Below are 11,870 nucleotides of genomic sequence, written 5' to 3' on the forward strand. Positions count from 1 at the left end.
TTGGAGAGTTCCCGTGCTGTTTCACAAAGCTCCTAGGTGAGGTAGGGGGGAGGTAGGGGTGTCTGTGTCTCTGTGTGTGTCTCTCTCTGTGTTTGTGTGTCTGTGTTTGTGTGTCTCTGTGTGTTTCTCTGTGTTTGTGTGTGTCTGTGTTTGTGTGTCTGTGTGTGTGTGTCTCTGTGTGTTTCTCTGTGTTTGTGTGTGTCTGTGTTTGTGTGTCTTTGTGTGTGTGTCTCTGTGTGTGTTTCTCTGTGTTTGTGTCTCTTTGTGTGTCTGTGTGTGCCTGTGTGTGTTTCTTTGTGTTTGTGTGTGTCTCTCTGTGTTTGTGTCTTTGTGTGTCTCTCTGTGTTTGTGTGTCTTTTTGTATCTGTGTGTGTCTCTGTGTGTGTTTCTTTGTGTGTCTGTGTTTGTGTGTGTCTCTCTGTGTCTTTGTGTGTGTGTGTGTCTGTGTGTGTTTCTCTGTGTTTGTGTCTCTGTGTGTCTGTGTGTCTCTCTGTGTCTTTTTGTGTGTTTGTGTCTGTGTGTGCCTGTGTGTGTTTCTTTGTGTTTGTGTGTGTTTGTTTGTGTCTATGTGTGTGTGTCTCTCTGTGTTTGTGTGTCTCTTTGTGTGTGTGTGTTTGTGTCTGTGTGTGTATGTTTACACGTGGGCTGCTTTTTGCTCCCAGTCCCGCTCTGCCTATATGTGGTGCAAACCGGGAGCACGCTACTTTTATGGTAGACTGTAGTACAAATCATTAAGACGAACTCTGGCCCCAGCCGGACACTGTCACAGGGCTGAACAGATCCCTAGCTTAAGCTGAACTGTGACCTGACACTGATAAGTCAATGTGCAGCAGTGGTAGCAACTCCTTTACTGAACAGTGTCAGGGCCAGACTTCAAGATGAAGCTACCTATCTTCTTGTTAACACCCACCCTAGTTGCAAACTCCTACTCTCATGAAATTCCCCACCATCTGCCTACATCTCCCCTCACGTCTGCTACATCCTCTTACTTGCAGCCTGGAAGGTGGATGGAGGAGGAGCGTCCAATTTTTTTTTTTTATTATTGAAAGCCGGAGTACGTGCTTTCAGAGCCCCTTTGTGCCCAGTGCTCAAGTGCAGAGTGCAAGGTGCTCCCCGGGAGTCCTACCCAAAGGCATGGCTCCCATACCCAAGTGTCCCAGGCCAGGCCCAAAGACAACAAGGATCGTTGGGTTCACCTTCGCCGAAGCTAGGGTGAGCCCCGTCTTCCCCAGCCCCTCCGGCCAAAAGGCACCGACGAGGGGCTTAGGGTCTTTAGACTCCCCTTCACCTTACGGCTAGGGGGAGTCCCTTTACCCTGGGTTCCGCCGAAGCTTCCCCCAGGGCACCAATACCTGGCCTGGGGTCGAGTCCAAAAGGACTATTGACACCCAAAGCCCGTGAAGAACAATGTAAAACACAAAAAATAAGTGCAAAGTGTAAGTGCTGTGCCATATGTGCCAATTAAGGCTCCGGCTGGAGGCCGGTTAGAAAATTTTTTTCTTGTCTAGCCAAAAGGCCGGAGCAAAGAAAAAGTGAAAAGCAAAATGAAAAGCGTGAAGTGCAATGTGCGTGACCCCAGTGGTGAGTCAGGCACCCCCCGTAGGGGGCACTACAGCTCCGGCTTCCATAGTGCTATGGCCTCTTGGCCAGAGGATCAAGTTTTTTCCCCTATCAGATGGGTCTGATCCCCCCATCTAACAAATCAGGTACTTCACTTGATCTTAGCCAAAAGGCCGAGAAGCGATAGAGCGTCCAATGTTCCTGGAGCAGGCCTGGTTGAGCGGGCCTGGATGGTTGGGTGCGTGGGAGGGCCCAGTGAAATGCTGTTTGCTGGAGGTTCCGGTGCTCGCGTTGTGATTGACTGCAGCTTCCGTCCCCACTCCCACAGTGCTCTGCTCTCCTGCTGGTCTTAACTCCGGCACCAGACGCATACAATAAATTTCTCTTCAGAGAGGCGGGCCCCATCGGGGGTGCAGGGGCACGGAGCCTGGTACATCCGCACCCCCTGCGGCCCCGGTAGTTCCGCCACTGACAAGAAATGTTTTGAAACATTTGTGGGTTTCTTATTCCGAATGTCCGAAATGTGTTCTCTAATTTTTTCCGTCAAACAACGCAAAGTCTGTCCAACATATTGTATATTACAGTTTTTACAGGTAATGAGATATTATATTTTATGTACTGCAATTGATATATTGTCCTGTTCTGTAACTTTTTCTTGTGACATTTTAAACAAAACTATCACCACATAGCATATAAGGACATAGATTACATCGTGCAGAGCCACATTTAAAGGTGCCCTGATAGGTCCTAGTGACACGAAACACGTCTGGCGAGAGATGACTATATAATAAAGCTTCTACTTTTAATTTACTATTTTTCTGGTCTGATCAATACGTGAGTTTGCCAGTGTGCCCTGCACCAACATTTGTGCTTTTTTTATAAAACATAAACCTGAGTTGATCTTTGTGTTAGGGACTACCATGCTAGGGTGCCTGGTGAGCATTTTTACTACATAGTGTTTATATCAGTAAAATGGTTTATGAGTAAATGCTACATTATTAGTAGTCAGCAGACAAATTGGACAATTCACATTATTGCAAATCCTTGTCCAACTACAATTCTATTGCAGCTTTATTCATGGATGGTGGAACAGTAGTGTTCAAATGCTGAATTAAAAATGCTCTATTAAAGAGGGGCTATGAATTCTGCTTGCCTTTTTTTCTTTGTATTATTGTCTATTAATTTTCCAAAAGAAAAATAAACAGCTATTTTAGACAAAGCATGTCTGATCATAGTTATGTAAACATTTTAAGAATATAAACATAAAATAAAGAGAGGAAGAAAGAGAAAGGGGATTATAACATTTTAACAGTACTTTCTGTGATCTTGTAAATGATTTCTGATAGTAATTACCAAGATTCACAGGTTAAATTATTTTATCTTTCGTAGGATGCCAAAAGTCTATTGATGCGGTGGCTCCTGGGATGTGACTTCGTAGTACCACTTGGTTCCTGGATTGTGTTTTGAATAAATTTGTTGGTTTCTTGGAGTAACGGATTGCCCTTCAAAATTTCTGTCGTACCAGGTTGTGTTTTGAACTGTATATATTGTTAGGTATCTAAGTGTTTGCAGAAGACTAGTGATGTATATGATCCAGGTAGAAAAAAATGTGTTGCTTTGTTGTTACTTTTTGGTCATAGCTTCCAGCCAGTCCATATGAAAAATCTGATGTAATTTCTGTTTAATACGTTTAATAAGATTGATAAGATTGGAGGAGTTTCTATAGAAAGCCATTGATGTCATATGGCCTTGCGGGATGCTGCTGCCAATCTTTCTGCCCTGTTTTATTCTGGGTAGGATGCTACATTGCTAAATAAGGCCCAGTCCATTGTGAATTGGATTGGTTTGTAAGCCATTTTCATCCAATAGGAGGTTACTTCCTGCCAGAGGATTTGTAATTTGGGGCACAACCAAAACATGTGTAAGAGATTTGCCTTGGAAGCTTGACATCGAATGCAAATGTCTGAGGGGAGAGACCCATTCTGAATTGTCTTTCAGGTGTTAACACAGGAGTTATGGAGTAATTGTAAGGCCATTTCTTGATATCTGCTGGCTGGTAGTAGTTTTATTATTTGTGTGTGAAATGTTAAAATATCTGCTATAGGTATTTGTGGCATGATAGATGCCCATTTGAATAGAGATGTTTAAGTTTATGGCTATACTTAATAAATGATATGTTTGGGCAGTTGATCGTTTTGTGGTTTTGTGTTTCCAAAGAATATCAACCAGATGATCTTCTCTTGTTCCTTTTAAATTATTAGTTATGCGTCTTGCAAAGTATGGTATTTGTAAATGGAGGAAAGTAGATGAGGCTGCGAAAAGAAGTTTTTCTTTTAACTGTACCGGGGAGAGCAGTGTTTCATTTTTATAAAGGTCTTGAATGTTGTAGAATCCTTTGTCTTGCCAAGAATATAAGGTCGGGTTTGATAATCCAGTAGGAAAGTTTTTGTTTTCCATCCAGGTTAGGTATGGTGAATGATGTAAATGAAGGCCATGTTTGCGTCTTAAAGGGGAAGGAAACCTAGTTGGCACAAAAACCCTCCCCCCCTCCTGTGTGTTGCCCACCCTCCCTCCCTCCTCCCCCCTGGCCTACCCGTCCCACTGGGCAAATGCCCCTAACTTGTTACTTACCCTTCTGCGCAGGTCCAGTCCAGGGAGTTCACAGACGACATTTTCTTCCACGCGATCTTCTTCATGCTTTGAACGGCGTTTTGGCACATCCGTACCGGCGAAATGCTCCTACAGCGCATGCGACAAAAGTCACAAAGTACTTTTGGCGCATGCGCAGTAGATCGTACCGGCGAAGGAAAAAGCAGGAAGAAGATCGCATGGAAGAAGATGTCATCTGTGAACTCCCTGGACTGGACCTGCGCAGAAGGGTAAGTAACAAGTTAGGGGCATTTGCCCAGCGGGACGGGTAGGCCAGGGGGGAGGAGGGAGGGTGGGCAACACACGGGAGGGGGGGAGGGTTTTTGCGCCAACTAGGTTTCCTTCCCCTTTAAAGGAATTGCTCAGTGCAAAAATAAAAACTGGGTAAATAGATAGGCTGTGCAAAATAAAAAAATGTTTCTAATATAGTTAGTTAGGCAAAAATGTAATGTATAAAGGCTGGAGTGACTGGATGTGTAATATAATAGCCAGAACACTACTTCCTGCTTTTCAGCTCTCTTGGTTTACACTGACTGGTTACCCTGGTTACCAGGCAGTAACCAATCAGTGACTTGAGCGGGGGGCTACATGGTCATATCTGTTGCTTTTGAATCTGAGCTGAATGCCGAGGATCAAATGCAAACTCACCGAACAAATATGTACCATGTGGCCCTCCTTCAAGTCGCTGACTAACTCAACAGATATGACCATGTAGCCCCCCCCCCTTAAGTCACTGATTGGTTACTGCCTGGTAACCAGGGTAACCAGTTTGTAGAAAGTATCCCCACTACTTGAACAGTAGTGGGGATAAACGGCAGCCCTGTCTTGTCTTGAGCATTTGAATGCCAAAATGTTGGAATTTTAAGTTGTTGTAAATGTGTGTGTGATATCCTATCAAAAGCCTTGTCGGCATCCAAATGTAATAACATTACATGTTTTCTTTTTTCTAGGTTGCTATGGTACAATGTAGTGAATATTTTCAGAGGGTTTGGACTGGCTGTCTGTGTTTTACTTGATGTTTGGAAAGTATTTTGGGGAGAATCAATTGTAGTCTGTCTGCCATAATTTTACTCAAGATTTTTGTGTCTTGATTTAACAGTGATATGGGTCTGTACGAAGTTTGGTCTGTTGGGTCTCTCCCTTCTTTAGGAAGTAGAATAATTCTTGCTACATTTGCTTCATGCCATAGTGGGGAGCCTTGCAAGACTTTGATGTAGAGATTAGTTAAAATAGGGGTTAACAGAACGCATAGCTGGTGGAGCTGCCCAAAGATCCAATCTTATTCTTCTCAAATTAAACAACTACTCCCCAGATTCACTGACATTTCTATAAAGGATTCAGCTCCTTTTTTTTTTTTTTTTTGCTACAACACAATGATATGTCGTTAGCACAATATAAGAAATCAATCATTTCAATTCTAATTATAGTGGCTAAAGTGCTGATGCCACTCCACTGGAGATCACAAATCACCCCCACATGGGTGTCAGGGGTCTCTAAAATGAACTCTGGATAATTAGAGTGCGTGGCTGGGATGCTGCTCTGTAAGGTTGAGAGGACCAGGCTGAGCCGGAGCCGCCGCTAGCCATCTCTCCCGGGGAAGAAGCTCATGGGTTGGCCAGTGGGAGTGGCACATCATCCCATGGAGAGTCACAGGCACTGTAACAGATACTGAGAAATTAAAGGACCAACAACATACCCGGGGCTTCGGCGCCCCTCCAGACACTGTGCAGACACGGGAGCACATGCAGCCTGCGGGGGGGGGGAGCCGAGGCCGAACCGGTGCTGCTACCTCCTCCTCCTGCGCTGCTGCTTAGTGTCCCTTGTTCCTCTTCCCAGTCCGCGCTCCTTCACATGCTGTCAGTATAATAACCAGGAGAAATCAAGCGCCGCAGGATGGATGGTCGCCCTGTCGCCTTTTCTGAAGAGGAGGGGAAGCTGAGTTTCGGTAAGTTATTTCTTAATAAAGGCTTTGCGAGTTCAATTTGTCTTGGTGTTTTTTTTTTCGTTGTATACCAACAAATTTTTTTAAAAAATGTTTTGATGTTAAAAACTTAATTTTTCAAGATTTAGTATAACCTGACCCTGGAAATAGCTCAAATCTGAAAATACACCATCTAAAACCTGTCGAGGTTATGTAGGCGTCAATGGCATGGAGTGATTAGAATTTTCTTCCGCTGAAAACTCGATTATCGTTTTCGGGTTTTGCAACTCGAACTCGCCAAACCAAGTTTATTCCATTCAAGTTTTTTCTTAAATAAGAAACCATTCGAGTTGTGATTTCATTGGAGTTATAAAAAACTAACATTCGACCTTTGATAAATAACCCGCTTAATATAAAATAGTAAGAAATTAATTAGGAAGGGGCTGGACCCGTAGTATCAGAGGAACCCATTAACAATGAAGAAAATGCAGTGTTCTCAGAAATGGTTGCGGATGAGAAAAAAAAATTGAGCCGATGGAGGGGAAAGAAACCCCAACTGATAAAGCTCATGTCAAAACGGGACAGGGGATTTTTAGTTCAAAAGAGTCTAGACAATTTGAAAAGCAAACAAAGGTCCAGGACCTGATGATATTTACCCCAGGATACTACAACATATCTACTTAATTTTGCAGGATTCTTTGATGTCTGGCATGGTTCAAAGAAATTGGTAAATGGCTAATGTAACATAGTAAGTTAGGTTGAAAAAAAGACACACGTCCATCAACCTAACTGCTAGTTGATCCAGAGGAAGGTAAAAACACCCCATTTGAAGCCTCTCCAATTTGCCTTTGAGCGGTGAAAAATTCCTTCCTGACTCCAAGATGGCAATCAGACCAGTCCCTGGATCAACTTGTACTATGAGCTATCTTCCATAACCTTGCATTTCCCTTGCTTGCTAAAAAGCCATCCAACCCCTTCTTAAAGCTACAGTATCTAATGTATCAGCAAGTATAACTGATTCAGGGAGAGAATTCCACATTTGCACAGACTTAAAAAAAAACCTGTGGTGCCATTATTCTAAAAGGGATGCATTTCACAACTTGAAAACTATATGGCTGTTTGACATAGGTGGTAGGTAGGAAAGGTTTTGGCAGGGTAATATGTGATAAGATTCTGGAAAGCTTTTAAAATCACAATACTATACTTTTGTGTCAGCATGGTTTTAAAAATGTAATTGCATTCTATGAGGAGGTAAACAGAAACCTAGCTATGGGGTGGCAAAGGATTGCATCTTCTTAGTGCTAAAATATTTGATAAAAAAACAGACCAAATTTAGGAATAGTGGGTATTTTTAATGTGTTGTTAGTGGTGTGCTTCATGGGTCTGTCCTTGGTCCTTTGCTTTTTAACTTGTTTATTAATGACCTTGAGGTTGGCATTGTAACTACTCTCTATTTTTTGCCAATGATATTAAATTGTTCAAAACAATAAGTTCCATGCAGGATGTTCCCACTTTGCAGAGATATTATCCATTTATTACTAAAAAGGATACCTAGACAGAACATTGCCAAATGAGGTTTAATGTCTCAAAAATTGAGTTGAAGAGTAAAAACACACTTACATGCACTTACATACACTTACAGTACATTTATACACACATTTTAATAAAGATTGGTATTTTTTATTTTAGCACACTTGCTCCCTTTTGTACACTTATTTACATATATTTACACACTCAGACAACTTTTTTAACTTATTCATTGTACCGTTATCTTTTGGGGTTTTTTTGCCTAAAAACTTGTTATTTTGGCAGCGTGACTATTGGATAATCAATTTTGGCCACTAATTACGCTGTTGGATCAGTTATTTTATTTCATTGATTTACATAATTTTTGTGGTTTTATTGTAATTTTACCCTTACATTATTGTTCCTTATATATCTTTTAGGGATGCACCGAATCCACAATTTTGGATTCGGACGAACCCCCCAATCCTTTGCGAGAGATTCGGCCAAATACTGAAACGAATCCTAATTTGCATATGCAAATTAGGGGTGGGAAGGGGAAATTTTTTTTACTTCCTTGTTTTGTGACAAAAAGTCACGAGAGTTCCCTCCCCAAAGCTAATTTGCATATGCAAATTAGGATTCGGTTCAGCCCGGGTAGAAGGATTCGGCCGAATTCTAATCCTGCTGAAAAAGGCAGAATCCTGGATTCGGTGCATCCCTAGCATCTTTATGGTATGGTATGGTTTGGTATAAAAAGACATATTTTACTTCATTTAATCCACCAGAATATGTGCTTTCCAAAAATATATGGTTTTCTGGGGGTCTTTTTACAGTTTGGTGGTCTCACGGCACATAACACGCAGTTGGGGCTCTCTTTTCAGCAGCTGAGTTGGCCAACTTGAAAATTCATATGCACGTTTTTCATTTGGGGTCTGCACATACCACATACTTTGGTAAATGTATGCATATTGGGCATCAAACTATTCAGCAGACCTCTGACATCCATATTTAGGGTATTTTTTCTTTGTATGTAAAACATTGTGTGAGATAAATTGGCAAACCAACGTTTTTAGGCGATTTTCCGAAATGTTGTAAAAACCTTTACATTTAGAAAATCTTTGCAGTTAGGTAGCTTGGTGTAGAAAGACGTCTTTATCTCTGTTGGATTCATCAGAATGTGTACTTTCCAAAGATATACGGTTTGGGGGGGGTCTTTGTGCTGTTTGGAGGGTCTTGTGGCACATAATATGAAGTCAAGGGTCTATATTCACAGAAGGTGAATCGGCAGCTGAGAAAATTATATATATATATATATATATATATCATATGCATGATTTTTATTTGGGGTCCGCACATGCCAGCAGCCTTGGTATATCTATGCATATTGGGCATCAAACTGTTCAGCAGATGCTTGGCATCAATATTTATGGGGTTTTAAAATTGTATGTAAGAAATTATGTGAGATAAATGCAGCCAATTGCAATATTTTTAGGCGTTTTTCAGAAATGTAAAAACGCTGCCTTTGTCACCAAATTTAGGAAAGGTTTGTGGCTTGGTGCTTTGGAGTAGAAAGACATGTATACACAATTTGGATTCGGGGGAATGTGTTTTTTAAGAAAATTTATGGTTTTCTGGGATGAACAATGATTTTGCAGTACAGGTATAGGATCCCTTATCCAGAAACCCGATAACCAGAAAGCTCCGAATTACGGAATGACTGTCTCCCATAGACTCCATTTTATCCAAATAATCCAAATTTTAAAAAATTATTTCCTTTTTCTCTGTAATAATAAAACAGTAGCTTGTACTTGATCCCAATTAAGATATAATTAATCCTTATTGGAAGCAAAACCAGCCTATTGGGTTTATTTAATGTTTAAATGAATTTCTAGTAGACTTAAGGTATGAAGACCCAAATTACGGAAAGATCCGTGATCCGGAAAACCCCAGGTCCCAAGCATTCTGGATAACAGGTCCCATACCTGTACCTGAAATGACAGACCATATGGGGCGTCTTCATTTTGGGGCCCCTATATGCCACATGCTTGGGTAAACCTATACATATTGGGCATCAAACTGTTCAGGGGACCCCAGGCTTTTATATTTGGGGTGATTTATCTCGATACCCAATAGTATGTAGGAAATACGATGCTGCAGGGTGGAAGTTTTGAGGTGATTTTGGAAATGTCACCAAAATTGCCAAATTTAGGAAAGGTTTGCAGCTTGGTGCTTTGGAGTAGAAAGACATGCATACCTAATTTAGATTTGGGGGGATGTGTACTTTCCGAAAAGCGGTGCTTTGGAAATTTGTTAGTCTACTGCCTGGAGATTTTGATCTATACAAGTGAGAAATCTCAATAAAAGTATATATATTTGGTATTGGCGGGTTCAGGAGTCATAGAACTTTCCAAATCGGCTGTGTTCTCGTACATAAAAGAAATTATGTTTCTGATATATGTGATTGTACTAAGTGAAACATGATTTTTTTTCCATTTTATTAGACACTTAGAAGTGTGGGGGATTAGCTCAAAGCAGGTAAAACAGTTCTTACAAAGGAGACAGGAGGCTTAGGTTTGCAACAAAAATGAAACAGGCTCCTGCCTGGGGTTTTATTGTTTTATTGTTTAAACCGGACAACTTAAACAGGCACAAGTTCCGTGCTATCACAGTCAATAATAAGGAAAACCTCACCTTTGTTTGTAGTGCTACAGTACACAGGAAAATTCCCTGCTGCGGTCACAAACAGTCGCTCTTTTTGAGTTGCAGTCAAATACACAGTTTGTTCAAATAACTTCACTGCTTGTACAACACACCCTCACTGCCCTGCCAGGCTCTCTTAAAGGACCAGTAACACAATTTTTTAGTTTTAGAAAAAAAAATGCATATACATTACTTACCTCCAATATGCTGATCTTTCCTGCTGTTTGGGTAAGACATCAGAAAAACTAAAACCGGCACTGTCCCACGACGTCCACAGGGTCTCCGCCATCTTCTTGCTTGTTCTCTTCCTCTCCCTTACGTGCTCGCTGCTGTGTCTCTCTTCCGGCACCCGACTTCCTGGTTTGTGGCGTCACTTCCGGTCTTTAGCCCACAGTGTTGTACTCCTCATTGGTTTTGTCTCTTTCTCCCACCATTTCTATCTTCTCTTGCTGTTCTGTTCGATTCCCTGCATTTCTCTCTCTCCCTGCTCCTTTACCCAGCCGTTCCTTTAGATTGCCTGCCTCCCCGTGCATCTCGCTCTCTCTCTGCCTGCTCGTTTACCCAGCCGTTCCGTTAGATTCCCTGCCTCCCCCTGTATTTCTCTCTCTCCCTGCTCCTTTACCCAGCCGTTCCTTTAGATTGCCTGCATCCCCGTGCATCTCGCTCTCTCTCTGCCTGCTCGTTTACCCAGCCGTTCCGTTAGATTCCCTGCCTCCCCCTGTATTTCTCTCTCTCCCTGCTCCTTTACCCAGCCGTTCCTTTAGATTGCCTGCCTCCCCGTGCATCTCGCTCTCTCTCTGCCTGCTCGTTTACCCAGCCGTTCCGTTAGATTCCCTGCCTCCCCCTGTATTTCTCTCTCTCTCCCTGCTCCTTTACCCAGCCGTTCCTTTAGATTGCCTGCCTCCCCATGCATCTCGCTCTCTCTCTGTCTGCTCGTTTACCCAGCCGTTCCGTTAGATTCCCTGCCTCCCCCTGTATTTCTCTCTCTCCCTGCTCCTTTACCCAGCCGTTCCTTCAGATTGCCTGCCTCCCCGTGCATCTCGCTCTCTCTCTCTGCCTGCTCGTTTACCCAGCCGGCAGTTTCACTAATCACCGCTCTGGCTCCCACGCTGTATTTGGACTTCCGGTTACTGACTTCCGGTACTGTGCGGCGGATCAGCGTCGGGGACGCGCACAAAGTGATCACCTTTTCGCCGTTTTCCATGGCAATGGAGAATAGGTATTCTAAAAAAAATTTTAAAAAAATGCCAGGTATATTATATTAATGTAGTACGGCATGACCATTATTTTTAACATGTAGAATGGATTTCTTGAATAAAAATTTTTGATGTTACTGGTCCTTTAAACAGCCCCATCTGCAGACTAATTGGGCAGCATACTGAACTATCCCTAGCCTGTCTTACCCTGGAGATTTAAAGGAGCCAATACCTCAAGCGTGGTGCTATATACAGGCAGCCTATTGGGACAAAGCTCTTTGTCACAGAAGCCTATATATTTTTACAGAAGTGGAATTACACCAACATTCTAGCATATT

The 11,870-nt window shown here is 42.3% G+C and overlaps 1 long non-coding RNA gene across 2 annotated transcripts in view; it reads right to left on the reverse strand.

Annotated features, from left to right (window-relative positions):
* Positions 1 to 11,609, reverse strand: part of LOC121395424 — a 24,181-nt gene extending 12,572 nt beyond the window's left edge. The window contains exons 1-2 of one of the 2 annotated variants that reach the window (XR_005962470.1): positions 10,534 to 11,609; positions 5,906 to 6,127 (exon numbers count right to left, since the gene is read on the reverse strand). This is a non-coding gene — a long non-coding RNA (uncharacterized LOC121395424). The remainder of the gene's footprint in view (positions 1 to 5,905; positions 6,128 to 10,533) is intronic. The other variant, XR_005962471.1, reaches the window with a different exon arrangement.
* Between the last annotated feature and the right edge of the window lie 261 nt (positions 11,610 to 11,870).

This window comes from Xenopus laevis, chromosome 7L (genome assembly GCF_017654675.1).
Source record: "Xenopus laevis strain J_2021 chromosome 7L, Xenopus_laevis_v10.1, whole genome shotgun sequence".
In the NCBI taxonomy this organism is placed as follows: domain Eukaryota; kingdom Metazoa; phylum Chordata; class Amphibia; order Anura; family Pipidae; genus Xenopus; species Xenopus laevis.